Raw genomic sequence first — 26,396 nt, 5'->3', positions numbered from 1 at the left:
TCCCGGAGGTGATCTCACACAATGCGATGGAACACGACCTTTCACCACTTGACAAAACAGGAAGTGGCATCACATGGTATTGTTCCAAAGTACACTACGAAAAATATCGTTACGATATCACTATAATGTGATATACATTTCATACAAGAATGGATCGCCATATGTATCATTAAGATCAGTGTGTATAGGCCCATATGAATGCAAGCAAACGTCCATGGCCAAATGATAATAATGTGTTATTATGTAGCAAAAAAATATACATACATACCTGTGTTGGTACTCATTTATCAACCTCAGAAGGATGAAAGGCTGAGTTGAGGTGTTTAAGAACAGACTAAATCAGTGACTAACCCCCTGAAGTGTGCCTGACATAAACCTTTAATTAGTCTAGCAATTTATCTCCGGGTATCAGGCGGCAGGAAGTTTGGTGAGTGAGGCTGGATAGGCGGTTGCAGATTGGCCTACATGGCCGCTCAGGGTCAGGAATCGTTGTCTCAGTGCTGGTCGGCAGTTCTGAAGCACTGCTCGAGGCCTCTCGGGACAACATTAGTTTAGTTTGTTTAGTTTAGTTTAGTTTGTTTATTTATAAAGCGCATCCGAACCTTCAGGTAACTGGGCGCATAATCATGTGTACAGCAGGGTTACATATCGTTGCACGCACATCATAGTACAACAGACAGAGCGTACATTGGTCCAAGCTCTGAATATTTACATACAGGAGTAAAATATACCGAGAACAGTATGTACAGAGAATATGCAAAGAGAAAAAACAAGTTACAGTGGCTAATGCGGACCGGGTTACAGGTTGGTCCTGACTATGCTGTAGGTAGAGTGAACATTACTACAGGTGGGGAGCGGCAGCTAACAGGTCATGACGGTGAGAGTCTGGATGTTTAGGCTGCTAGAAGCCATGATTTTACCATGGCTCAGAATGGCCAGAATGCGGCTTCCGATCTAATTGTAGTGCGCAGGGTGTTCCAACATTGTGCTGCGAGCACTGGAAAACTGGAGCCCCCTGCTGTTTTTAGGTTATAATTAGGGATCTTTAGTTGGTGTAGGTAAGGTGTTCTGGTGGGTCTAATGGGGCAGTGTCTAGAGAATTTGTCATAAAGGTACCGTGGGGCAGTGTGTGATAGGCACTTGTGGGTGATGACCAGTGTTCTTAGCTTGATTCTGTCACGGATCGGGAGCCAGTGGACTTCTTTTCTAGCTGTGGATATGTGCGCCTTGCGCGGGAGGTTGAGGGCACATCTTAGTGCATTATTTTGCAGGATCTGGAGTCTATTCACGTTTTTAGTGGTGGTGCCTAAGTAGAGTGTGTTGCAATAGTCTAATTTAGACAATATCAGCGCTCTAGATAGGGTGAGGCAGCTAGAGGTGGAGAGAAAAGGCCTACAGGCATTGATCAATTTATTGGTGTATGAGGTAGCTGAGATGGTAGAGTTTATTTGTTTCTTTAGTGATAGGGTAGAGTCGAGGTATACACCTAGTGTTTTAACCTCTTTGGAGACTTTTATGATGTTACCATCAATGGTAAAGGAATGGTACCTTTGGTCCAGTTTGTTGAGGCGAGCCTGGGAGCATACGATAAGCAATTCTGTCTTATCGTCTTTAAGGCAAAGACTGTGTGTGGCCATCCAGGCTTGGATTTCTAAGAAGATATCATTAAGATTTGCAGCATCTTCCTCATATCTACCAGTGAGCGTGATGAGGACCTGGGTGTCGTCGGCATAATTAGTGTAGCTGACACCCAGATCGTCAAGACGGTCAAATAGGAGCTTTGTGAAGATATTGTAAAGGGTGGGGGAAATGCATGAGCCTTGTGGCACTCCACATGTGATTGGGATAGGGTCTGCAGCCGCAGTGGGGGCGAAGACTCTAGTCGTCCTGTCAGACAGAAATGACTGGACCCACTTAGTGGCATTCTGAGAGAATGCAGCAACCGAGGAGAGGTGTTGAGTGAGGATCTGGTGGTCAACCAGATCAAAGGCGGCAGAGAGATCCAACAAGAGCAAGATGGCCAGTTTGCCCTTGTCATTGGCGTCATCCATTTGGATTTTTAGATCCAAGAGGGCAGTTTCAGTCCCGTGCCTTGGTCTGAAGCCGGATTGTCGCAGGCCTAGGAGGTTGTTTTCTTCCAAATGTTGTTGTATTTGGAGATGGGCTACCCTGTCCAAGATTTTGAGAAGAAATGGGACTGTGGTGATGGGCCTGTAATTTGTGGGGGTGTTGGGATCTAGGTTAGGTTTTTTGAGCAGGGGTAGGACTCACACTTCTTTAAGGTTGTTGGGGACCACTGAGTTTTTGAAGGAGGAGTTGATCAGAGAGGTGATGAGAGGGGCTAACTCATTAGCACCATCTTTGATGACGGATGCTGGGCAAATGTCACCTTTGCAGTTGGATGGTTTGAGGCTGGCGATTATCTTGATTACTTCCTCGTCTGTGACTGGTGAGAAGTGGAAAGATGGGCAGATAGGGGTAGTGTGGTTAATTTTGCTGCTGGGGTTCTGCTTAGAGGCAAGGCTAGCTTTTATTTGCTTCTATCTTGGTTTGTAGGAGGGCAATTTTGTTAGCGAGGGCAAGCTGGATATTGTTACACCAGGCCTTGTCTTTGATGCAGTCTTCTGTAGGGGGCAGTGGTGATTCAAGTTCTCTTAGTATAGAGAAGAGTTCTTTGGTGCCAGATTTGGCATTTTGTATTCTCAAATTATAGGTCTCTTTCTTAGCATTTAAGATGGTGGATTTGTAGGTGGAGGCAGCTGAAGCAAATTTGTCTTTAGTGGAGAGAGAAGTGGCTTTTCTCCAGCTGGTTTCTGCAGTTCTTTTAATATTGCGGAGAGCTTTTAATTCTGCTGCGAACCATTTATTGGAATGGGCAATAGGTTTGGCTTTCCGTTGTTTGAGAGGAGCTATCTGGTTGAGGGCTAATTCTAGAGTATTGTTATATAGGTCTACTATGGCTGCTGGGTTGTTTTTTTGCGTGGGTAGATTAGCTATACTGATAGGCGCGAGAAGAGGTTTGAGGTTCACTATAGTGATGTTGCGGTTTTTTCTGGAGATTATTTGAGGTAACTTTGTGAGTCATGTGGTAGATGGTAGGGATCTGGGTAAGGAGAAAGTAATGAGATGATGGTCAGTCCAAGCACAGGGAGTGATGTCAGTCAGTGAAAGGATGCAATTGGCATCTGCAAGCCAGTCCAAGGATCTTCCTTTTGTGTGTGTAGGTTGATTAATGTGTTGGGTGAAGCCTAGAGGAGTAATCGTGTCATTTAGGGAAGTGGCTTGGTTGTCATTGGGGTCATTGAATCCCAGGTTGAAATCTCCCAGAATGATGATTTGGGATTTCGGTTTCAAATTGGTAGTGAGTAGGAGAGAGATATCCTCTTCAAAGGTAGAGGGGGTCCTGGGGGTCTGTATATAATATGGAGCAGGATGGTTTGTTTGTCAGATAATGGGAGTTTGACAGATAGAAGTTCGGCTGAAGGTAGGGTTGTGCTAGTTACTTCTCTGATGTTAATGGTGGATTTTGCAATAATTGCTATTCCTCCACCTATTCCACTTTTCCTATCAGCTCAGATGATGTTGTAGTTGTCAGGAGTGGCTAGAGCTATTGTGGGACTGGCTGCTGGGTGGAGCCATGTCTCCGTGATGGCGATAAAGTCTAGGTGGTTAGTGGAGATAATGTCGGCGACATCAGTCACGTGGGCAACCAATGAGCGAGCGTTGATGAGGGCTCCCTTGATAGAAGTCTGTGGAGGGTTAGCTTTCGTGTGTGGTGGCGAGTGCGGTATAGTAGGGTTATGACTGGGTGGGAGTTCAGAAAGTGAGGTAGGCTGCTTGGGGTTCGTAGTCTTGATGGTGAGCATTCTAGTGAATTTAGTGACAAGATTAGTAAGATAGCTGAGTCTATCGTTTCTAATCATGGTCAGTGGGGCTGCGTTCAGGCATGTGGTAGTGGGTACATCAAGGCGAGAACCTAGTCTTGTATTTCTAAGGGGTGTGGGACAGGGTATGCATGGTGAAGGTGGGCGGGCGAATCTGTTTATCCATTCTATTGGAGATAGTAGGTCTGGGTAAAGAGGTGTGGTTGTGTGGGCGTGGAGCAATGGGAGGAGGGTAGCCATAGTTAGAGTGGCGCCTCTAAGTGTGGTCATTGTAAGTGGCTTCGCTCTGATGATGGGGGCAGTAAAGTTCATGGGTTTTTAGCAAGAGTGTAGTAGTGACTACCGGTAAGGCACAACACAGATCAAATGAGGTCTATTAGCGACCATAGGGCACAACACAGATCAGGTGAGGTCTATTAGCGACCATAAGGCACAACACAGATCAAGTGAGATCTATTAGCGATCATAGGGCACAGCACAGATCAACTGAGGTCTATTAGCGACCACAGGGCACAACACAGATCAAATGAGGTCTATTAGCGACCATAAGGCACAGCACAGATCAACTGAGGTCTATTAGCGACCATAGGCCACAACACAGATGAAATGAGGTCTATTAGCGACCATAGGGCACAGCACAGATCAACTGAGGTCTATTAGCGACCATAGGGCACAACACAGATCAAATGAGGTCTATTAGCGACCATAGGGCACAACACAGATCAAGTGCAGCACATGATGCAGTGTGGCAGCATCTAGGTCCAGAATAGTGCATCGTGCATTAGGTGAAGCCTAGGTTTGACAGTTTACTCACATGGCCAAATGGATATACAGGTGCATGGTTGTGATGGATCGTCAATGGCACCTCATCGGTAGATGCAGGATGTAACGGATGCCCTGGGCAGTTATATGGTTGTGGTAAGATTGTTCAGATGGTTTTCAGGATGGCACTGGTGAGGGGCAGCGTCTCTGGCCCAGGCTCAGGACGCTCGGAACAGGCGAAGAACAGGCCTTTGTAAGGCCTTCGTTGTGGCCGGCGTTTCCGCCTGCCGGCGGATGCCGTATCAAAAAAATGAAAGTGCGGCCTCGTTGTGGCGCTGCGATGCGCCCGGCATTACTGAGTCAGGCACTCCGTGGAGGCAAGGTCAGGCAGGCCCTGCTCCGTGTGCCTGCACTCCTGGAGCTGGAATCTGGCTTCATGGGGTTGTGGGGGCTCCTGCCCTCTACCCTTGCTGCAGGATGGTGAATGGGGGTCTTAGACCCAAAACAGGCCTTTGTATGGCCTTCGCTGTGGCCGGCGTTTCCGCCTGCCGGCGGATGCCGGATCAAAAAAATGAAAGTGCGGCCTCGTTGTGGCGCCGCGATGCGCCTGGCATTACTGGGTCAGGCAATCCGTGGAGGCAAGGTCAGGCAGGCCTTGCTCTGTGTGCCCGCACTCCTGGAGCTGGAATCTGGCTTCAAGGGGGGGTGGGGGCTCCTGCCCTCTACACTTGCTGCAGGATGGTGAATGCAGCGCAAGAACAGTCAGCGATGCAGTCAGTTGCAGCTCGAGTGGCTCAGTGACTGCAGCGCAAGAACAGTCAGCGATGCAGTCAGTTGCAGCTCGAGTGGCTCGACTGATTCGAAAAGTCCTTAAAGGCAGACGTCGGCAGATGTTTGTCGATGCACTCCTCCTAGCTTCTTCACTGCACTTGTGTCGTCCTTTAAGGCGCACGCCCTAAAGCTGAGGAGAGTGTTGCAGGCAGTTGCCTTGCCCTTGGTTTGGTTCAGAGACTCTCTGGCACTTCCCAACTAGGAAGCCTGCTGCAGAGCCTAGCAGGGCACGCTGTGTGCTGGCTAGGTACTGGTTCTGAAGCTGCGGAGGGTCCTCTGGATTCAGCATCTCCCTTTGTTCCCTGGGAGATGTTTAGCGGAGGGATCTTGCTTCACTCTTTGGAGGTCCTGGCCTTCCTTTACTGGCGAAAGATGTAAGATAGACTGTACCTTCAGCCAGGGTCCAATGATGAGTTCTTCTTGCTACTCCTAGCAAAGCCTTTAGATGATCTTCCCAAAAGAGGGGCTTGACCCTCTTTTAAAGCCAAATGGACCACAGGGATTGGTGTAGGCTAAGCCTACCGTAACTAAGGTAAAAGGGTACAAACATATAATCCTACGTCCCAGCCATCTTCCTGACTGTGGCCAATGGAGATCTCTGTGGTTCCTGATTAAAGCGGCAGGTCTCCCTTGAAGCCGAGGCGAGACCAGACTTTCTGGCGCTGTCAATCCAAATATTTGAACCTTCGAAATGGGGTCCCCATGCGGAGATGACTACTGTAATACATGCAGTCCCAGACATGACATTTCACTGTCAATCGAAACTATGGGTGAGAGCTGGCTTCAGGTTGATACAGTGCATATGAAAAATTGTTTGGGTTGCCTGTCTCCTTTGTTAACCTCTGCAGCCAGGCCCCATGTTGGCCTCTTTGAAGTGTAATCTATTAGTATGTTAATTGTGTTAATCAATGCCACCAGATACATAGCCCAACAAAAGGACAGAGCAGATCCATGGAGCCATTGTTAGTTAATTAGGCTGGACATGGCAGGTGGAAGGTTTGGTCCTCTCACTTCTAAGATGACATGGTGTACTCCTGGCTGTCCTACCCCAACTAAATATGAAAGGAGGGACTGTGCCTGTAGGCTTTGTCCACCCAGAGTACACATGTCTATGTTTATATTGTGCAGTGTGCATAGGAAAATTGTGTGTGGATTAGCTCCACACATTTTCCGGAGGTTGATCTACCATCATTCAATTTCATTTAAAATTTCAAAAAACCCAGCCGTGCGCACACCCACTGTGTGGATGGTCGAATTCCTCACATGTCCCCCAGCCTCAATATGTGAACCACCAGCCTACTGAGGGTCTGGTCCATCATCAAGGTGAAAGTACCGGCTGAGACCATCTGCACTTCCATGCTGGGAGCCTGGCTTGTGCTAGATGCCCATATCTAATGCCTGTAGGGATATGGCCCAACGCAAAAGCTTAGGGTTCTCCCCTTGCATGGACATTAACCATCGAAGAGGCTGGTGGTCTGTTTGGATCGTAATGTGCGACCCAAAGATGTAGGGTTTCAGCTTCTTTACAGCAAAAATGAGTGTTTAAGCCTCTTTTTTAATGAGGGCCCAGTTCTTTTATATTTTTGTCAATTGTAACAATATATGGGTTATTGCCCCTCTTTTTTTGTTAACGGGGGGTTGGTCTGATATAGGGACGCTATGACATATACTAGAAAAGATCAGAAAAACTACCCCTTTCGCAATCTGCTTACTACAAAGACACAGGTGCAGTATTTGATCTATTTCATATAAATCACGGAATAGATGTAATCGACTTGGTTATGACAAAGTTAAATAATACAAATTTTATTCAATCATAAGTCTAAAAACTTTAAGAACAACAATGAAAGATCTACAACAGTTAGGCATTTCAATTCAATTTGCTATGAGCATCTAGTGCTCCCTCTGAGGTTAGTACGTGACAGAAAAACTGTTCTAAATCAACAGATGTTTCCAGTTTATGCATTTGTTTCACTATACATTTTCCAGATGTGTCTAGATATGTTCATATGTTTCGGCCTTGTCCAGAAATATATTAGATGCCATCTCTGGCATCATTGTTTGATGTTTTTGGTCATCTTCAGGACAATGATTGATTTGGTTTTCAGACTGTCATCTCACAATAACTGTATCCTTGAAGGAAAGAGTCAGATTGGAACTTCAATTTTTTCACAACACTGGAGCTTATCTTCTTTAATGGCTCGGATCTTCTATTCTCTGTTTTTGTAACTCAGGGGTGTTTTTTATTATTTCTCCGATCTGTTGTAATGAAACCCAATATGCCAACTTGTGGAGCATATATGTGAAGCGATCGAGTGAAGAAGAGAAAGTAAAATCAACAGTAGAATACACCCAAATAACAAACCGGGTACCAAGATTCATCTTGACTTATCATGCAATGAACATTGGAGTTTCATTACAACAGATCGGGGAAATAATAAAAAACACCCCTGCGTTACAATCGGAGAAAAGAAGATCCGAGCCATTAAGGGGCATGGTAATGGTCCCATACCCCTTGATGAATTACCAGTAGTATCCGGTGAGACCTAGAAAGTCTCTCACCTGCGTCTGTATGGTGGGGATGTCCTAATCCTTCACAGCCTGTACCTTCACTTCGAGAGGTGTTTCTTACCTCCACCGACCAGGTGGCCTAGGTAAGTCATTGTGCCCTGCGCTATCTGGCACTTTGTGGCCTTGATAGTCAGACCTGCATTCTGAAGCCCCTGAAACACTTGTTTCATGTGGGATAAGTGATCCTCCCAGGTGTGGCTGAACACAGCAATGTCATGTAAATAAGCGACACTGCAGTTTTTCAGACCAGACAAAACCTTGTTAACCCTCTGCTGAAAAGTGACAAGGGCATTCTTCAAGTGAAGCTGACCTGCCAATGCCCTGCTGTGAGGTCAAAGGTACTCATGTACTTGGCAGCGCTGAGCTTGTCAATGAGCTCATGTGCCAGAGGAATGGGGTGAGCATCTGCCTTCATGACAGAATTAAGAACCCTGTAGTCCACACAAAAGCAGACTTCAGTCTTCCTACCACTGATCCATTTAGGGAGCAGTATCATTGGGCTAGCCTAGGGGCTTTGGGATGGCTTTATCACTCCTCGGCACAGCATCTTAGAATGTTCATCCTTGATGGTGTCCCTGACCCTATTGGACATCCAGTGAATTGTACTCTTCCCCGGCCCACTGTCTTCAGTGTCCACATCATGGGTGCACCTGAAGTCAGTGAAAACAGACCAGCAAACTGTCACAGTAAATGGCAACAGTCTGTCAGTTGCTGTTCTGACAGATCTGTTGAAATGTTGACACCTTCAACTGACCCATCTGTGGCTTCAGTGTGGCGGAGGTCTGGGAGGGGATTGGTCTCCTCCTCAGTCTCTCCACCCGTCACTAATGCCATGGCCAAGTCATCCCGGCTTGAATGGAGTTTTAGCCAGTTGACATGAAAGACCCTGCACATATGTTTAGGTTCTTTCATGTCAATGAGATAATTCACTTCACTGGCGTTTTCCAGCACACAGTAAGGCCCAGTCCACTTGTCCTGAAGGGCACTATGTTTGACAGGCGCCATAATCGACATCCACTTTTCTGGAGAATAGACTGTCACTGTGGCCTTCTGGTCATGCCAGTGCTTCATCAGCTCCTGACTGGCCTTGAGGCTTTTCATTGACTGTTCCATGAACTTTGCCATTCTAGACCGAAGGCCAGGTACATAGTCCACCACATCTCGTGTAGGGGATGAGGGCTTGCCCTCCCATCCCTCTATAACTACACTGAGGGGACCTCATCCAGGGTGTCTAAACAGAAGCTCAAAGGGGCTAAACCCTACTCTGTTCTGTGGCACCTCCCTGTAGGCAAACAGAAGACGTGGTAGTAGAATATCCCACTTTCATGCCTTTCAGGGTCTTATTGAACCGCTCAACAAGCCCATTTGTTTGTGAGTAGAAGGATGTAGAGAACCGGTAGGTGACTCCACACTCTTCCCACATAGCCTTCATATATGCTGATATATGCCAGAAATGGCTTCCTTGGGGAATCCAACATGGGAGAATATCCCAATCAGAGCCTTTGCAACCACAGGGGCTTTGATGCTCCTCAGATGGACAGCCTCAGGGTACCTTGTGGCATGGTCTACCGTCACAAAGATGCATCAGTTTCCTGAACTGGTTTGAGGATCCAAAGGACCCACAATGCCCATGCCTTTTCTCTCAAAAGGCCGCCCAACTACAGGTGATGGAATTAAGGGGGCCTTAGTGGCACCACCTGACTTCCAAGAAGCTTGATAAGACAGACAGGACTGGCCAAATTCCTTCACCTTTACGCCAAACTGCGGCCAGTAAAAGTGCGCAGACAACCGGTCCCATGTCTTAGTCACACCCAAGTGACCCGCTAAAGGAATAGGGTGAGCCAAATCCAAAAGGAATCTTCTGTGGCACTGGGGAATCACCAACCCTCTGGTGCCCTCGCCCCCAGGGTCTTTTGGCTCATTCTACAGTAGTCCATCCTCCCAGTACACTTTTAACAAGCCAGGGGCTCACCCTTAGCCTGTTCCTCTGCCTGCTTCTGCAGGCCTGCCAGAGTGGGACACTCTTTCTGGGCTTTAAAGAAGTCAGTATGATCTGGGCCCCCAGCTGATGCAAACTCATCCAGCCTGGATAGGCCCTTCAGATCTGAGCTCACCTGGTCCTGCGCCTCAGGTTCCTGTGCCAGGCAACTCTGAAGTCACTGAGTCCCCTGCTACCAAAGTAGGGTCTTCAATGGCTACCGGCCCCTCTTCCGCAGGAGTAGGCAACTCGGCAGTCTGTGGAACTGCACTAGGGGCTACCGGCCATGCCGGTCTCTCCAACAAGACGCCTGGAAGCACCCCATGCCCTAAGGCTCTGAGAGTCTTCAATCTGGCTGCCTCTTGGCCTCTTGATCTGCAACAATCTCAGGATCAGGATGATCATTACCCAACAGATATGGGACAGGGACAGAGTCTTTCACCACTACATTGAAGAGGGATGGGCATATTCGCCCCCAGATCCCCCTCCTATAAGGTACATGACTCAGAAGAAGGCCAGGAGATATCATGAATGCCCATACTATTTCGGACCAATTCCTAGTGCTCCAATAATGGATAAGTATGTCGAGAGGTACCCACTTAGCCAGACCTACAGACCAGGGGCGGTATACATCTACCCCAGAGTGGATGAAGAGCCTCAGGCTGCAACTAAAGAGACCTCAATTGACAGTATTGACTAAAGCGCTGAGAAGCCAAAGCCACTGATGTTGTTAGAGACACCACGACTTAGCAGCGTGCCATCTTCACATTGGGACACAAACACACACTCGAATACACAAAGAACACGAGCGTACAGTTATATATATATGCTGAAACCGCAGGAGACAAGAGGTCCTGAACAAAGCTTGCAGATGCTTATATGCCATTAACCTTATGGAACTGCAGGAGCACCAATGGGACCTGATAGAGCCAAGTCTGACTAACATATGGAGAATATAGAATAGCATGGAAACTGTAGGAATTGCATAATGGCTTGGGAAAATTACAGCAGGCCACAAGTCTCTCAGCAAGAGGTGAATTCAGTCTGGACGGGAGCAAACGTGTGAGACAGGACCTGCTGCCAAGTCCACCAGATACGAACGACATTCCATTCCCTGAATGACAGTAACACCAGCTGCAATAAAAGGGTACAATTCTTCACAATTCAGAGCTGCAGAAGCTCCAAATCATGGTCTCCGAACACGTGACCTGGCTGACTCAGACAATGGACAGGAACCAGAGCTGGGAAAGAAAGCCGATCTCACGCCGCTAGACACAAGCTTGCAACAAAGATGTTACAATGTGAGACAAGTGTTGCACAGGATGAACAAGCAAACTCATTGTATAAGGTGGTGCACACAAGTTACATTGCAGACACATAGTCGTTCTTATTACCTTGAGAAGGTACACCAAGAGCTGAGAACCATTGTGGATCCCAGGCCTGGGGAGGTCAGCTCTAGCCAGTCACAGTTCAGACTCCCATGGGTTAGAAGCAACGGGCAGGAACCAAATGGTAAGACCCTCACACTGCAACATTGTTAAGAGATAGTAATTTGGGGATGGACCAGGCCAGCTACCTGACATGCGAGAGCCGCCAGTAGAATAACTCATATAGAGGATTATATAGGTTATTAGGCTCCTGACGACCAATCGAGTAGGCTGATAGGTTTTCTGGAGAGGGGCCCAGGTTGTGATGTCACTATGACGCCACTTCAGGACAAAACTGGCCTGCGAGCCAGGAGACGTTGAGTGGTTCTTGGATTTCTCCTATCCTTGTACTGATCCCTGTTGGTTTTGGCTGTAATAAGCCACAGTATGAACTTGCTGTCTAGCTGGGTCTACATTCCTTTTGGGGGAAGGTGTTGGTCCTTCCCAGAGTCTGCAAACTCCTAGTAGCCCTCAAGCCTACCTGGGAGTTTGTCCCCAACAACATGGCACTGGGTTGTTTCACCCCACCAGCTGAACTCTACTATCGCCAAGGGGCACTTACCATTTCCGTCAAACCCACTGATGCTACAATCCGGCCATCAATATACTGGCCTGACTGTACCCATTGCCGGGTGACAACAGTGAGGCTAGCTGCGCTGTCTCGGACCGCAGGAGTTCTGTGTCCACTTATATACGCATGTTCTCGATAGAGATGAGTATTATTGGGAAATGGGATCTCTTCTGGAGATCAGGTACCATTCCCACTCAGTGTAACCAATCGACATTCGGCTACTCCTTGACCTAGTGGGATGTCCTACTCTAGGAGGACCACACTAATGATGGCCTCTTCTGAGTCCAGCATTTACTATGGCTTGCTTGGGTAAGCCCTTGCAAGCCGGATCCCCTTTCCTATGGCCCGGCTCCTTACACACAAAACAACCTTTGGGTGGTGAGAACATAGGTGTTCCAGTGTTAGGGGTGCCTACACTCTTCTTTTCAGTCTTTTGGGGACCTAATTTCAAAGAGGAGTGGGTTGGACCTTTTTTCTTCCCATCCTTGTTAACTTTTTTGTCTGAAGATTTCTCTTCTCGTTTAGGTGTGCTTGCCTGAGCCTTTTTCTGGACTTCAGTACTTACAAACCTGTCAGCAGCCTTTGTAAGCTCCCTAGGGTCTGTAATTGTCTTTTCTACAAGATGCTGGTGTAGGTCAACCTCACAAGTCTTCAATACATGCTCACACACAAATTGAACATCCCTTTAAATGTGTTAACTTTGTTACCAGACACCCACTCGCGCAGATATTTCAACAACAAATGTGTGAATGCTTCAATTGTCTGCCCACTTTTCTCTCCAAGCTCTCTGAAGCTCTTGAGATACTGTTCTGGGGTTTCACAGAACTTCTTGAGGAGGGCCGCCTTCATCCTCTCATAAACTGGCCTTTCCTTTGGAGTTAACCGAAGAATTGAATCAATCCCTGGTGTCGGTAAGTAACTTATCAGAGCTGCACCCCACATTACCTCATCCACCTCCTGTAGCTGAAAAGCAAGTTGAGCGCTTCAAACCAGTCAATAATATCCTTCCCAACTTCATAAGCCTGCTCTAAGTCTTTGGGGATGTGCTGGGGCTTATCCCGGGCACCCTGGTATGAGCCACTACTGCTGCGTTAGCTAGAGGTGGATCTGTTGGCCTCCTTCTTCTCTTCTAGAATCAGCTTGTGACCTTGTCCCGCTGTTTTTGTTCCTCTAGTGCTTTAAGCTTTCCTCTGGCTTGAACTTTCTAGCCGCTACCTCCTTAACAGCCACAACAATTACAGGGCCACTTAGAGAACTTGCCGAGGCATGGGACCTGCAGGATGCTGCACTAGCCCCTAGAGTGTTGAGAAACCACGCTTGCCCCCTGGCGGCATGGTTGGTGAGAAACACTGATCATGCTGTCTTCCTCGTCATCTTCAACTACCCCTTACGGAAGGTCTTCTTCATTCGGGTTAACATTGTCTAACCGTGCCCTGGGGTCTCCTCCCAGACTACCCTCTCTTCTATCCAAGCTTGGTGGCTGGTCAGTAACTTAAGTTTGTTAAGCTTAGTGCTGTGAGGAATTCCCCTCTCTTGACGGATGACACGCAGAACATCTTTGGTCATCGTCTGTGAAGAAAAATAAGGAGAGACAAAAAGTATTATTTTCTGAAAAAAGGTTTTTTGTTTTTGACTGATCTGTACAATCAAGTAGAAACTGTGTGCCTCTTTGAGAAAGTGTAACCAGTGTATTCGTGATTAATTTGTACATATCAATGATTATATACCATCAGGACATTTTCTGAAAAATAGATATATTTGGTGGCAGTGTTTTTTAATTTTAATTGAACCTTTTGGTCCTAAGAAATACCTGGGGAATGTTGTCAAAAAGAAAATATACAAGACTGTTTGCATTTTCCAACTTGAAATCCAGTGCCGGCTAATGACTTAAGTAATTTTGGGGCCGTGTCATTTCTTGGGGTAAAAAGGCTAAGTCCTTTCTCTGTTTCCATGGCCGCCCGGGGTCGATCATTTAAACATTTTTTACCATTTTTCTTATAATCATTTTTTTAAACGTAGCCAGCGTTTGGATGTGTTATTTACATCGGGAAAAGGAAAGGTGTCCTTTGTGTGGATTTGGCTCATTTGACAGGTTGCATTATGAGTGCAACCGCGGTTTGATAGTCCTCCTTTCACCTCTATGAAGGATGGGGGTTGCAAGTCCGTTTTCCACTGCGATGCATCATTGAAATGGATGCATTAAACCCTGCGCGCAGCACGCCCAATGCACTGCCATGAACACCGTGGGACTCGAATAGTCAGTGGTTTCCAGCCCGCTCGGACAGTAGTCATTTCCTGAATTAAGGTATTTTCATGGCGGGGCGTTGAAAGTGCTATGATCGTATGTCATCAGTGATAGTGCATTGTTTTTAGGCGACCACTTGGTGATTTCTTTTGCCTTTACTGTTTTAAGGTACCTTACTTTGAAGGTGCGGCACTCTTTGTGAGAGAGAGAGAAATTTGTTCTGACCGTGGAAAGAACCACGGTGGAAACTCTGCGGGCATTTTAACCATCATTGAGGAGGTACTATGGCAGCACTGTGTGGATGCGGTGATGGGTTCAGCTCGCAGTAGTACTTTAATACTTTTGGAAATGCACACCATAATCTGTTCATATCTGGTGTGGTGGTGCATTGTGGAGAATGGTATTTAGTCTTCACTTTTAGAAGGGCACAGGATGGTGCTAAACATGGTGATAGTAGCAATATGGTGATGGGATAAGGTGTTTTAAAGTGGTATTTTTCTAGACACACTACAAAGGGGTTGTGTTTTTTACAGCACTGATTGGGACCCTGGTTATTTAAGAACCGTATGAAAATTAGAAAGACTTGAAAATTGAAGTCTGCAGCTCTCCAAGTGTATATTGGCACACCAGCACTACCAATATCCTACTAGGAGGTATGTAGTTGTTTTGTAGCGTTTGTAAGGCAGGGTTGACATCAACCCATGGACCTTACCCAGTACATTGCAATTAATTAGCATGTTCACTGGGCTGTTGAGCTATGTTTTGGAGCTTATACTGACTTTTATACATGGTTGGTGGTGATATATAGTGATAGTCCCCCTATTTTTTATTTTAGGAGTACTATTGAAATCTCCTTGCGTGGTCCTGGATTGCATGATGGAGACTAAGAAAATTGAGTTCTTCCCCTGAAGAAAGTTTGTGCAATTAGTGCAATGAAGAACTGAAACATGTCGGGATTGCTTTGCCTGAGTTAATAACACTCACTTTTGGAAGAAGTGTTAAAGCCATTGGGCCTCATTACACGGACGGCAGTAACCATGGCGCATTAGCGCCATGGTTGCTGCCGGTATTTTACTGAGGCCGCCATGGTGAATGGCGGAATTACCGCCCTATTCCAAGGTGTGTGGGGGCGGTAATTCCCCATTCACCATGGCCCTTCCCCATTCCCATTTTTGCCCCCATAGGGCTCAATGGGAATGGGGAAGGCGATAATTACGGTGCTGCAAATTGCGGTACCGTAATTACCTCCGAGATCCCTTTGCGGGTCCCGACCAGTGCACGAGAATCACCTGGGTGAAGGGCCCTCAGGGAGTTGAAGTGGGACACCACATGGCGAGACACGGTGTCCCCTTCCCTGTAACACCTTTACCCCATCCTACCAGGTAGGATACTTAGGAACTCAACCCCCGCCCTTCCCAACACGAACACTTTCTCGAGGACAGCTCACTGTGAGAGAAAATGGACTAACACCCGAGCCGTATACCTGACATGTCCCAATACAATGGTCAGGCAGGGTCAGGCATTAACTGATCATTACACACACCTGACTTCGATCACACTTCCCCACATGGATAAAAGGCGGAGCATGAAAGCACACTTTGAGCAAGGCAAAGCACGCAAGGAAGCAGCGGTTTCAAGATGGCAGTTTAATACAAGGTGAAAGACGGCAAAACTGAAGAGGATTGCAAGGAGGGAAGTGCCTGTCACCTTTTCAATGAAAGACTGTTACTTTCATGAACCTTCGAGAATAGGAAACGTAAGACCAGGAATTGAGGCTGAAGAATGCTGCATTGTATGTCAGAGTTACCTGGGGCTCTCCCGCGCCGATAGTCATGGCGTGGGAGAATCATTTGCTGCTGTGTAACTGTTCTTGGCTCCTACAAAAAAGCAGCGCCAGTGAAGTCAGCACAGCCGGTGAGTTGGGGAGACTGATACCAGACTGGCCTGTGTTGTAGCCAAGGTTGCAAGCGGCAACATTATATAATGAAAAGTGAAAAGAACAGTGTTTGAAGTGTATGTGGCAAGTGACGCAAACACAATTAATCAGCAGATGAGTGATTGACCTTTGAAGCCAAGATACGATACCGTAGCCAGAGTGGTCCGGCATCACGTGGGTGTTCATTCGAAAGTCTCTGTTAGGTATCCAACTGAAAGGTGGCACATGTGAAGAGTGATAAAGAATTGTAAAAAGTGGTCCTGCAACATGTCATCAAAGTCTTCGATAGTTGATGAAATCATATAAGAAGTTGGTCCGAGCCCGGCGAATGAGATCAGCTAAAAGGATTTTGGTTAAAGAAAATTTGTGTTATGAACAATGTGTTAAAAGGAATCTGAGCCCCACCGAGATGGATCCGAGATCTGAGCCCGACCAAGGGGGATCCAGCGTGAACTGTGAGTCACCCAAGAAAGAATACCCTACAAGGAATTAGAGGCATAAATAATGTATGAACATTGTGTTGAAAGGGGGATCTGAGGTAAATAGCGAATAGCCTAAGAGCTTGAGTACTTGTGATAATCTGAAAGAGGAAAAGATTGTTTGTTGCATCAGGACCTCATAATGAAGAGACTTTTATTGGAAAAGAGACCTGGGCACGGAAGGCCCTGATGCCAATGATTGAACTGTATCCTTATGCTAGATAAGCCAGAGACCGTGCGAAGCTCGAGTGTACCGGCTTGTCCTGTGCTGAAAACATGGGGAAGGGAGGCCAAAGAATTAGTATAGGCCCTTTTATTTTGACAAGACACTACGAGGACTGCGTTATGATTATTTGATGGTCGTAGCTTGCTCCCTTCTGTAGATTTAGGATTAGATGGGCATTTTTCAAACACTTTTTTAAATTCAATAAACACTTTTGAACTGTGGTCACTTGTGTCTAACTCACTGTTGATACCATGCCTTCCTTACACAATGTGCTAATTGCTATTTCCGCAGAGGGCATCCACTGTGTATTGCCGAATGGACCCACATAGTCTTGTCTAGTGTAATTACACTACATGTGCCTTAGGGTTCAGACACAGAAGCGACTCTTGCTGCTTCTCTTCCATGTCCTTGCAGGGACAGTATCTGTTGGAGTGCCTTACACAGAAGAATTGTGCTTTCCTTGTTTCTCAAGTTGTACTCTCAAGTCCCACCTGAGTAAATCCCTGGCGGGATTCCACGTTGTTTGGCCAGTACATGGTTCCCCTCCCTTCTCATCCACCATCACTGTCTGTTTGTTCCTCCTGTTCTGTTGTTTCTATTTACCTTGTTTGTTCTTCTTTATTGTTACTCCTCCTGCTGTGTGTGCCTGTGTGTCCTTTACATCAGTGTAACAGTTCTTAAACCTAGCCAGGGTGCCCTTGTGCACCTTGTGACAGGTCCCATAAAAGGGCGATGCCCTTTTTGTTTTCCATGATGGTTGTGAAAAGATCTGATCTTAACGCCTGCATGCTTTATTCAAAGACAGTTTGATGTCTTCCTATAATAGCTGCCTTTCATATAGCCTTGTGCTGATTTCCCTGGTTGAGCAGGGACTTCTGGTGTTTCTAAAGTGAAGCCTTTGGAGTGTGTGCAGGACAAGAGAGAAGGAACCCAGGGAACATTGAACTGGAACCACCGCGTAGTGAGAAAAAACTGGGGTACCAGAATAAGAACATATCTGGACTCGGCCGCATGAGGCGAGAACAGGGATTTTTCCTCTTTGGATTTATTGACTAAAGACGCAAGACACCCCCATACCTGAATTTTTTATCAGTATAGGCGCAGAGTTATCTAGCACCACTGCAGGATTTAGTCCATCATTGACACGCCTCTCCATTATTTCACGTGGAGATTGAGGTTTGATGACATCCTCCACCTTTTGACATTTCGGAGTGGTTGCAACAGAACCATCCGTCTCCTGAAGAAGGTCGCTTATATTTACCGGCTTGAATTAGGGGCCTATTGTGACGACCGAAACATATGTTGAGTTACAGCAAATAAGCAATATGCTATTTGTTTCTGTATTAACACTTACTGTAATCAAGAGGTGTTGAAATTTATGTTAATATATTGGTTCAAGGTGGTCTTAGTATCACAAGTGTGGAATGTTGACATGTATAGTGAGATTGTGAATGAATGATGGAATTAATGGTGGTGTTTAAATGTGGATGTTGAGAACAATAAATATTTGTGTAAATTGCTTATAAATAAATATATTTTTTTTTACAAGACTTGGTATTGTTTAAATGTGTACAGATGTTCTGATCTCATTTCGCCCAGGTTCATTTTTGTTGTTCCATTATGAAATGGGATCAGCCATTGCCATGGATGCCTTAACCCACAGCTTCTGAATTTCAGATGCCCTCTTCTTGCTGGCTTTTTTGGGTAACATACGGTGTGAGTGGCGTATGCTCTGTAAAGGTGCCATCCGCTGCAATCGCTGTAAGTTTGACTGGCTAGTGTCTCCTTTCATAGTGCCCAGAGAGGTCATGCTGTTTGTACCTTGCAACTGTTAAACCTCATCATGGGTCCAGCTCAGTCGCCCTTTTGTGGGTTTCTCCCAACTATTGCAGAGGGAGTTCAAAAAAACAGGCTGTGCTGCAGCTCCTTTCCTGTAAAACACCGTAAAAGATGTCAACCACCCCCACAGATGTCCTGAATAGATTCTGCACACCTGCCAATCAACCTGTGGACCCCTTTTGGGCTTCGCTCTTATGCATATTTTGAAGGTTGTACTGGGTTTGCCCTCATTATGCTGCTGCACCTCTGTATGAGCTTTGTGGCCCAAGGAAATAAGGACGCACACCAGGAAGGAAATATGTACGTCTTTCTTTATTAACATACAACTGGATACTAACTTGACTCCCCCTCTTACTCCTCCACTTTCCCTCGTCAACGCCCACGTCAACCTGTCTCTGTCTTAAAGACAGAGGGGCCCACTAACAACACCCCTGGACAAATGTCCTTGCTTCCACTCAACATTCTTCGATCAGGAGAAGGGGCTTCGTGATGATTTGTTGCAGACGGATAGGGGCGTCACCAGTTAGACCAACTCCAGGGCTGTCGGTCGGTTCTGCCAAGTGGTGATGGGATGGTCCAGGAGGGATCCACAGGTCATCCCTGGATTCATGAGGTTCCGGGTCAGGATCAGGAGGTGGAGGCTTTTCATCCTCTCTCTTAACAACATGTTTGAACAATTAACTGTTCCTTGTTACCTCTTTCTCAGAGTTCACGGCTGTCACCATAGTCCCTTTGATGGCGGTGACCTGAAGGGGGTTTGGAGCAAACCACCAGTCTGTCTTTATGGCTATGGCTTGCTGAACCAACACCTCATCTCCTGCATGAAACTCTTTTGGTCGGGCTCCTCTCCTTTTGTCTGTCTCCACCCAAGCCCTTTCCTTCCGCTCGGTGTCTCTTCTGATTGCCTCTTGGTCCGCTTCGGGCTGGCCCATCGGGTGTCTCACAATACGGGTGCGAACTTGATACTTCATCATCAGCTCCGCCAGGGTCTTATTGGTGGCCTTGTGGGGTGTATTGCTGTAGTCCCGCAATAGTCGACAGAGCACTTGGTGGGGATCAGCGCCCTCAATTCAGTCCCTTTGTAGGTTTTTCTTGATTGAGGCCATGATCTTCTCAGCCATTCCATGGGCTTGTGGCCTGTGGGGTGTAATCTTCTGGTGGGCGAAACCCATGTGTTTCGCGAAGGTCGCAAACTCATGTCCACTGAATGGCGGACCATTATCGGACCTGATGGTATATGGGATTCCCCACTTGCTTAAGACCACATCGAAGATCGCTGCCACCTGAGCAAATGCCGTGGATGTTGACTTCTTCACGATTGGAAATCTCGAGTGCTCATCTATGAAGAGTAACAGATACTCTCCTGATTCAAGGGGACCATAGAAATCCATGGCCACCTCTCACAGGGATGTTCAGGGATCTGCGTTGGTTGTAGTGGAAACGGGGCCTCGGCCCTGGCTGTGCATTGGCATGCTATGCAGTTTTTCACCCACCTGTCAACCATGGCGTCCAGAAGCGGGAACCACACATGGCACCTGAACTGCCTTTTAGTGTTGTCCGCGCCTCAGTGGCCCTCGTGGGCTGTCTTGATCACTTCGGACCGGAGGGTCGCTGGGATGACAAGTCTGCACCCTCTCAGGAGTATCGTTTTGTCTTTTACGTCCAGCTCTGTGTGCACCTTGGCTAGTCATTCCAGTTCGTCTCTACACACCCCGGATGGTTTAATACAGCGTAGCCGTAGTCCCTCCACCTGGTGTTCTCTGTTAGGCTGATCGCCAGGGCCATGGAGGGATCCGCCAATGAGGCGATGGTCTCGAGCGAGACAGCCGATGGGAGTGCATTGGAGGTCACATAGTTCAGGTACTCTGTGTCGCCGGGTCTAGGCAGTGGCTTTCCTGCTGGGTGTCTCGATAGATAGTCTGCCGGGCTGTTCTCCCCCCCCTCTTCACTATCACAAAGTTGCGGAAGTGCTTGCACACCCACACGGCTGCTAGGCTCTCCTTCTCGGCCTGCAAGTAGGCAGACTCAGGCTGGGCCAATGCCCTGCTGGCATAGGCCCCAATGTGCCTGGGGTGAGCGTCAATCCCATTGGTCTGAGCTAGTATGGCTACTAGCCCCACTGGGCTTGCATCTACTATGATTTTGGTGTGCCAGTCTGGGTCAAAGTAGGCGAGTCTCTGGGCTTCCGCTAAGGCCTGTTTGATGGAGTCAAAGGCCCCTTAGAATTTAGCTGACCATGCGAACGGGACGTCCTTCTGCAGCAGTCATCGTAGCGGCTCAGTGATAGAGACGTAGTGTGAGATATACCTGGCACAGTAGCCTGCCATCACCAGAAATGATTGCACATCAGCTACCTGGCATGGCTCTTGAAGGTTGAAGATGGTGGAGACCTTGTTGGGATCTGGCGTCATGACATCTGTGGAGAAAATATGCCCAAAGAACTTCAGCTTGGTTTTGCTGAATCTGCACTTGTCGATATTGAGTATCAGACCGCTCCTTGGAGGTTGCACGCAGGGCGGTGTTGTGCTCCTCACGCGACCTTCCAAAGATGAGGATATCATCAGTGTAGTTTAGTGCCCTCCCGCAACGGCTTGATGACTTGTCTGATGGCCTCCTGGAAGATCTCGGCCGCCGATGAGTTGCCAAAGTTTAGGCGTTTGTAGTGGAAAAGGCCATTGTGGGTTGCAAAGGTGGTGATGCCCCTTGATTCGGGATGAAGCTCCATCTGATGATACCCCTGATTGAAGTCAATCTTGGAGAAGAGAACAGCCTTTTTTAATTGGACAAACATGTCCTCTATGCGTGGTCCGGGGTGTTGTTGCCCCCTGTTGGTGCTGCCTTAACCCCCTCCCACTCCAATGCCCCCGTTTGTCTGTGTGAACCCCCTCCCACCCCAATGTATCCCGTTTGTCTGTGTGAACCCCCTCACACCCCAATGTACCCCCTTTGCCTGTGTGAACCCCCCTCCTACATCAATTCCCCCATTTCTGTGTGAACCCCCCTCCCACCGCAATGCCCCTGTTTGCCTGTGTGAACCCCCCTCCTACCCCAATGCCCCCCGTTTGTCTGTGTGAACTCCCATCCCACCCCAATGCCCCCTCTTGTTCTGCCTTAAACCCCTCCCACCCCAATGCCCCCGTTTGTCTGCCTTAACCCCCCTCCCTGCTTGCTTCCTATCCTTAACCCCCTTTCTCTCTTCCCCCTCCCTGCCCTTTCCCCTCCCTTTCCCTCCTCTGTCTAATTCTGGCACTACCCCAATTGTCGTCAGGCATAGTAATTGGAGCTGCCTGTTTTTATGCATCAGCCTCCCTCACCTTCTCCTCTCCTAACCTTTTTCTTTTCTTTTCCTGTTTAAGTTGGCTGCTAGCTCAATTGCCGTCAGGCATAGTAATTGTAGCTGCTTGCCTTCTGCAGCCACCTTCCCCTCCCTCTGCCTCTTTCACTTCTTCCACCATAGTACTTACTCTTAATCACTGCCCCTTGAACTCTGATAATAGCCTGTCTGTCCCCCACTTTCCTTCTGTCTTCTCCTCCCTCTCCCTCCCCAGTACTATCTCGGTTCAGTCGCTGACCCTCTATGATAGTCACTTGTTTTGTTCCTCTCCTCCTCCCCTCCCTCCGCTCCCCCACACTCCCCCTCCTCTTGTGACTCTTGCACTGGAACAATTGTCGTCAGGCATAGTAATGCTACTGCTAGTATTGTCTCCTTTTTTCCTTCCCCACCTCTCCCTTATTGTTCTATGCACTTGTACTATCTGTTATGATATGATAGTTTCTTTCTCACATTCAGAAGTTTTCAAGGACCTGTAAGAATGTAATCTGTATTTTCCCATGCTCCCTTCCCCCTTGAAGCGCTTTGAAACACATTGTACATAGGCGCTATACAAATAATCAATCAATCAATCGTTCTCTCTGGATGGCGGTGTTGGCCATCCTCATGTCCACGCAGAGTCTCAAGCATCCCCCTTTCTTTGGCACGATCACCATCGGTGACACCCACGTGGTCGGGCCTGTGGCCGGTTCGATAATGCCGTTATCCAGTAACTGATTGAGTTTGTTCGACACGGCAGCTTGTAAGTGAAAACCTACTCTCCTCAGGTGTTGGGGAACTGGCCGGTTTGATGTGTCTATGTGCAGTTTGACGGGGGGACCTTTCATCTTGCCTAGTCCTTTACACAGGAGCAGGAATTCATTCAGGATCATGTCCTTCGTGATGGGGCATCCGGGTGGATGACCATTCCTAATGGTGCAGACCTGGTTCTTTGCATCACTGGTGGGAGCAGTTGAGTGGATGGTGTCACCTTCCTGGACGTGAATGTCAATGAGTCCCAGGCAGGAAGCTGTGTGGTAACTAACTAAAAATCTTCCGTTGGTCGGGCTTCGGATCACTTGGATGATTGTTGCGGTGGATACTAGTCTGTGGACGAGCCGGCACCTGAAATATCCAATGGAGTGTAGGGGGAGGTCAGCTCCCCATTGGAAAACACTGTTTGGGCCAGTATCGGCCTGTCAGGAATTTGAAGAAATTCTTGCTCCCCCATGATGTTCACGGTGGCCCCTGAGTCGACCAGGAGGCAGAACTGTCTCCCGCATATCTCCACGGGTATCCTAGGTGCCTCTCTTGCTTTTCTCTCATCCATCATGAGGTTTACGTATTCGTCTTGGCCGTACTGGTCGTACTGGTCACTCTTGTACTCCAGACGTTGAGGTGCTGTCATGTAATGGCTTTGGCGTGGCTGTGGCGGTTCATCATATTCATCTCAAACCCGCAGGTTCTGTTCATATGTCTCAAGCTCTTGGGAGTCTTCTTCAGGATAGTGGTCCTCTACCACCCTCACATATCGTCTCAGCACTTGCTGGTATGGGGGCCACTGGTATGCTGGGTTCTGTGGGTTCTGATTGTATGCCCTGTACTGTGGCGGTGGTGGCATGCAGGGTGAGGAGAAGGCCTGCCTTCCCAACAGACTGATTGGAAATGGCCTTCTCTGCCACAGTTTCCACACTTCTGGGATAGCGCGGGGCATGCCCCTGAGTGGGGGAACGCCATCCTGCTGCGATAACACCGCCTCTGCATTTTGGGGGGCGTCTGGTATCCCCCTCTGGGAAATCTTCTCCCCGGGTCTTGAGTTGCCGGGCTGGACGGCTGCAATAAGCTCACCCTTATCTTCCTTGGATGTGGTGCTCTGAGACATTTAGGTTGCTTGTAAGTCCACTCTCTCGAAGATTCTGGCCATTTCACTGACCTCGTCGATGGAGAGCGGTTTCTTGAGTAGTTGTTTCTTGAGTGTGTGGGATAGGCCCCTGCAATCACCCTTAGGCGAATGGCTTCATCCAGCGAGAAGGCATGGAACTGGCAGTGTGCCCCTTTAATCCTCAGGCGAGTGATGAATTTGTCAACTGTCTCCTCACCTCTCTGGGTAGACTGATTGAACATGTACCTTTCATAGTCTCTATTGGGCTCAATCACAAGTCTTTTGTTGAGGGCTGTGATCAGTGCCGCAAAATTGGGTTGCTCCACCGTGTGGATAGTCTTGATGAGTGTCTTCACTTCGATGCCAGCTATGTTGAGGAACATGCTACATAGCTTCGGAGAGTTTTCCTCACCGCCGCCGTAATAAAGTTGTTGAAGTCGTCCAGCCATTACACCCACCGTGGGCCTTTGTCCACCTGCGGGGTCATGGAAAATGGGGGTGACATGCGCCATGCGGTGGCTGTGGATCTCATAGGATGGTCCTGTACGACCTGGGGTTGCAACGCAGGACCAGGAGGTGAGCTCATGGTGGCAAACGGGATAATCAGGTAACTGCGCCACTTATTATGTGATCCTTTGTAGGCTGTGGATGGCAGCAATGCCCCCTGGTGGCTGCTAGTGGGTGGCAAGTAGCCAATGTTCAGAGCACGTGGGGTAATAGCAGCTCCCAGGAGTGTGTGCGCGTTGTTGTGTGCTCACTTCCACCAGGCATGGTTATGGATGCCGAGGCAGGTCTCCCAGTGGAGCCGGTTCCAGTCTTCAGGTTTTTTGTTATTTTTTTTGGAAGGAGGGGCTGGCTAGGCCCACCTCGGCAGTACAAACAATGGGTGAGCGGCGTGTGTCTCAGGAGCCACGTAGTGATTAGCGGCGTGTATTCCTGGAGCCACGTAGTGATTTGCAGGCTCTGCACGATGCAGAGGGTGAATGGGCCACCCACCTGGAGTTTCACGTGTTCTGGCACATGCGAGTGCACCGGCTGCTGGTGGACTGCCGCGCAGCAATGGAGACAGCGTTCTTCTCCCGCTACGCTGCCTGCACTAAGAGGAGGGGGGCAGCCCAGATCAGGTCTTGCTGTGTTGCAGGATCGTAGGAACAGTGTCGGAAGGCGGCTGTGGATGTGGCTCATAGGCCGCCGCTGGAGCGGGCACAGTGCAGCAGGATCGCTCGCGTGCCAGGAGGAGGAGCACTGTGGTGTGCGACGGAGTCGCCAGTTGTTAGGGCCTTGTGGCCCAAGGAAATAAGGACGCACACCAGGAAGGAAAGATGTACGTCTTTCTTTATTAACATACAACCGGATACTAACTTGACTCCCCCCTCTTACTTCTCCTCCTTCCCTGTCATCGCCCACGTAACCCTGTCTCTGTCTTAAAGAGACAGGGGCCCACTAACAACCTCTTTGCTCTCCCCACACAGGGAGCACTCCCCAATCACAGGTCATGGATTTCTTCACCTTACCTGCCCTTCATCCAACCCCTCTGCCGGATCTACTGCCTTTAGTTACACTGAAGTAGGGTGCTTCAGTTTAGGGAATTTAGTGGTCTGCCACCTGTGTAGGCCAATCTCCAGGACCTCTTAGCAGCCTCCTTTTAGTGTCTGGTCAGCAGCACCATTGCATCTGCTCTAGCATGCCATTTTGGAGGGTTCGGCAAGAGTTTGCCCTCAGCATTCCCCCATGTTGTCTATATTCTGGACTGTAGTCTGGGGTGATAGCCAGATATGGCCATCTGGGAGTCCCTCTAATCCACCACCACAAACGTGAATTGTAGGGAGCAAGCAAGGATGTCTGGAAATGCAGAAGCCAGCCCTATGAGTCACAGAGCTCAGAGAGTTATCCTCCTTCCCTGTCACCGTCTTGGGCCTGCCTCAAGACTATGATGTTAACACACCTTTCAAACTTGCCAGGAGATCTAAGCCTCTCTTGCAACCTGCACCGAAATGCGAGTGTGTGTTCGGACCAGGGCAAGATGAGGGTTAGTTGATTATGTTATCATCTGTAAATAAATCATGGCAATAATCAAAGAAATACAGGGCCCAACATTTGCAAATGCTTGTTTGGGTACCATAAACACTACTACATAAGAACCTTGTTCTCCTCATGTGCACTATCACTTTAACCTCACACTGACTACATGATTAACTTGAACCCTCACACAGTCAACACTAGCCACACATTTTACCTTACACAGTACACCCAATCCCACACATTATTTCTTCCAGTAGCCTATTGCTAAAATGACTGGACAGTCATAGGACTGCCCCTTAAAGTTGTAATTACTCTGTCCTTATGTGTACAATGTGTGATGTGTTTCAGACTATGGTCTGCTTGAAACTCTGTAAGTAATGTAGTGGTCTTGTATAGCATCCTTCAACCACTTTCATGGCCTTACTGCATCTGG

General features: G+C 48.0%; 1 long non-coding RNA gene across 4 annotated transcripts in view; it reads left to right on the top strand.

Annotated features, from left to right (window-relative positions):
* The window catches only part of LOC138453503 (uncharacterized), a 565,889-nt gene that overhangs the window by 219,089 nt on the left and 320,404 nt on the right, over positions 1-26,396 (top strand). The gene's annotated exons all lie outside the window — the stretch shown is intronic.

This window comes from Ambystoma mexicanum, chromosome 4p (assembly GCF_040938575.1).
Source record: "Ambystoma mexicanum isolate Mex_15411 chromosome 4p, UKY_AmexF1_1, whole genome shotgun sequence".
NCBI lineage: Eukaryota > Metazoa > Chordata > Amphibia > Caudata > Ambystomatidae > Ambystoma > Ambystoma mexicanum.
Note: the sequence above shows the minus strand (reverse complement) of the source record. Positions and strands in the feature narration are given on the sequence as shown.